Genomic DNA, 4014 nt, shown 5'->3' with positions numbered 1-4014 from the left:
GTTCTTTGTTTATGCAGGAAAAGATGCACACAAATATGTTTTTTGTTTTTCTATTGTTTCTGTTTATCATGTTATTTTGTTGATACTTATGAATTCTGGCCTACGTTTTAAACAAAACATTTTAAAGGAAGAACCACAAAAGTTTGATGATAAATCAAACTTGAATGAAAAATATCAGTATTGGTGATACTGGTATCGGATTTATACCAAAATACTCAGTATCGTATACCTATAGTCAAAATAAAGAAGCTGAAGGCAAATCCGCATGTCTTTTTCCTTCTGCTACACAAAATTCCCTACTTTGTGCTGCTATTTCACCTGTGACGCCTCAGAATGCTTTACATTGCGCGGTCTCTGGTGCTACGGGCACTCTTACAGGAAGTGTGGGGCCCATCCGGGACCCGGGCTGGTCCCCTCGTTGCTCAACCTGTGCGAAACCCTTACGAATGGACCGTGCTCCTCTCCCCGCTTCGCCGCACACCGACTTCTTTCACAACAGGCGCCTTGTACCGGATTAAAATTTTTTCTGCAGTTTGTTATTATTTGTTGTTAATGGTTGACAGATTTTAAACCAGAGACATGAGAAAGTGCCAGAAAACCTTACAAACGAAACAGTGAGTTTTCATTTACAGGATCCGTCACGTTATTCCATCTAGCAGCAGGCTTTCAACATCTGTTACAACAACGGAGACATTTTGTCACTTTCATAAAATGATGGTCATATATATATATATATGCCTGATAATAAATTGCCCTCCTGCTTAGATCAGTGGTGTCCAAGGTGTGGCGCGGGGGCCATTTGTAGCCCTTGAAATGATTTTGATGAGCCGCCCGACCAAAAGTCAGAAAAAGGTAAATGTTTTTCTTTTGATAAGGCAACAGTCTGAAACCTTACTTATGTTTGGGATCTTTACAGATTTATAGATTTTATAAAAATGTTTATTATCAACAGGTAAAACAAACAAACAAAAAAATAATAATGCAAATAAACTAAGTTTTGCATTTTTAGCTTAATGTTTTTTGTTGCCCGCCAGGAGTTTAAATTTGCCAGTTTTGAAAGAAAAATGTCTGGTTTTCAAGGTCCCCAGTAAAAAAAAGCTGACATGTGAGTCATTAAGGTGTCTCCGGAGGGGACAGAGCTGCAGACGGACTGTAATTTATCTGGGTTATTAAACTCCAGCGGAGCGAAGGGCAGCTGAGGTGCACGGTTCATGAAGGAAACATCATACAACACTATGGTAGCCGGTGATAAGCCTGCCTGTAATCTGTGTAATGACACAGCAGCTGCAGGTGAGAGAAGTCACACAAGAACAAAAAGTTCCATTAATAAAACATTACTGTAATAAAACAATTAACATTCCAGCAGAGAGGCCTTGACTATGTCTGCTGCTGAACCCTTAATGGAATGTTTTTGGTGGACCTCTTCTTTTCAGCTCTTTTTGGGGCCTACCTATGCAATGCATGGCAGGAACCTATGTTCTACACCCAATAAGGTATTTCTTTATTATTATTATTATTATTATTATTATTATTATTTTATTTATTCTTCTTGCATCACCCTTAATGCAGCCCTAACTGCTGCATACACCCCTACAAAGGTGGTATCAAAACGTGCAGCTTACTCCCGTGAAGTGCTCTATTCTTTTTAGTAGCATTTTGAGTTAAAATGACGACATAAATTGCGAAAAACAACAAAATCCCATACAAGTCAATGGAGGCTCAGCCCTTTCTATCTCTCGGTCGAACCCAGCGTTCTGATGTTAAAAATTAGCATCAATGCTAAAGTAAACTACAATGTACTCAATAGCATGTGGAGAGTTATAAGCATGTTGAGTAACATGGACTTACTCCATTCAATATCTTAAAATTAGTGTATAAGCTAAAATTAGCCAAGATGCTAATTTTGTTCAAAAAACATGATTTATTCTGCTCTATTGAAATACTACTTAACTTGCAATAAGTACTACTCAACAAGAATTGTGCAGTTGTGTTTTTCTGAAAAGTGAAAGTTTTTCTGTCTTTGTCATTGGAGGTAAATATATTATAAAACAGACATTCAACACAAAACCAAAAATCTGATTTATACTACTATTTTGTCAGCAGTTCACCAGAAAAAAGCGGTAATCTCAACACCAAATTAATTATTGTTTGTAAAACATAAGCTCTTTTGAAATACTGCTTATCTGTGTAGACACAAGAAATTTACAGTTGGTAAATTTTGCAAAAGTAAAAGTCAGATGTTTACTTTGTGGCACTTTGCTACCAGAAAATGTGTTGATGGATGGATGGATGGATGGATGGATGGAAAAACCAGAGCGCCTGGAGAAAACCTATGCATCCAATTTAAAGAGTGTATCATAGAAAGAAATACAATGTTCAGTACAGGTAGGGATGCAAGTTATTAATTAATGAGTTAATGTACAGTTGATTAGATTAAAACAGAAAATTATGGTGATGGCCAAACTAAAGAAAGTCTATGCGGACATTGTTATTTAATGATTGGAACTGTCCATCCATCCCTCCATTCCTCCAATGCCAGGATCAATCTCCACGTTTTGATACCATTTTTGTGGATGGGTACACAGCGGAACAAGCCACATTAACGGTAATGGAAGAACTAGACATATTAAATTCCTGGAGAAATTTAACTGGGGCCTTTCTGACGTGTGCACATCGATTTGGACCCGGCGTTTTGACGCTTAACAAGTAACACGTCCGTACAAGCCAGCAAGCTTACACAGCCAGACTTGCCCTTGGTAAGAACCAGGACGGGCTCGACATGGTCCACCACCAGCGTGCAATAGCTGAAGCTTATGTCAAGTCCATCACCATAGTGCTATGGCTGACCTGGTTCACCACTACAGTGCAATGGATGAACCTCATGCACAGTGAAATTCAGTCCGAGAGTGACGACTATACGCTTTGCACATGTGGTTCTCACTCACAGAGCGAAATAAAAAATAAATAAAAACGTTGGATAATTGTTTTTTTCTAGAAAAATTTCAACCTTCATACTGAGGATTTTAATTCACACTCAAAAATTCTGAGAAATAATACATTTATGTAAACAAAATATGGATAGTCACAGGAAATATGTATTCTTTCCATAATGCATGCAGGACATGCACACATCGGGCAGACCCCAGTTAAATTTCTTCAGGAATTTAATGTGTCTAGTTAGTTTTTATTCTCCCGCTGTGCTTCAACGAAGTTCTGCTACTTTTTAGCTTAAGGGAAACACTCTCTGCATCATTATAGCTAATAAGTATAAGGTGATCCTGCATATTACTAATGATCAACCACATTGATACTACACTAAAAGCCTGTCTGACCAATAACCAACCCAGACTCTGGTTCACAGAGGAGGACTGCAGCTCCTGAGATGATGCTCCAAACCTGCAGCCGAAGGAGTTTACAGCTCAGGTTTGGCTGCAGGAAGAAGAGATGCCACAGTTTCCAACATGTCACCTGCTGAAGAAAAAAAAAAACTGTTTGCTTTGACAAAAAGAAGAAAGGAAGGAACTGACACAAATCTGTTCCCATGTCAGTTTGAATTCATAAAAAAATAGCTGCTGGAAGATTATACAAAAAATATGATAAGAGAAATTAATTGGACTGAATTGTGAGATAATTCAGTTATCTCACAGTTAACTCCCCACCTTCACACACAAACGCTCGCACGCACATGCACACGCGCACACACACACACACCCACACCCCCCCACACACACACACTCACACACAAACAAACAAACATTACAGTTAGACTTTTAAACCAACATATCAACACAGAATTGCTTTCATTTGCACTTTACCAAACAAAATCTCGCTTTCAGTCTCATAGTTTTAGTCTTTCAAGAAAATATTGCCTTTAACAAAGGCTTTAACCCTCACTTCCCTTATTATTGCAGTGAATGCAATAATAATGCACTGTAATAATGAATGGTGTTTTGGCATGTAGACCAAAAATAAAAGGATATATTTCTTTTGGACAATAGCAATTACAAATAATGG

This window comes from Poecilia latipinna, unplaced genomic scaffold, assembly GCF_001443285.1.
Source record: "Poecilia latipinna isolate Pla-1442-1.1 unplaced genomic scaffold, P_latipinna-1.0 Scaffold246, whole genome shotgun sequence".
NCBI lineage: Eukaryota > Metazoa > Chordata > Actinopteri > Cyprinodontiformes > Poeciliidae > Poecilia > Poecilia latipinna.
This window is presented reverse-complemented; position numbering follows the sequence as displayed.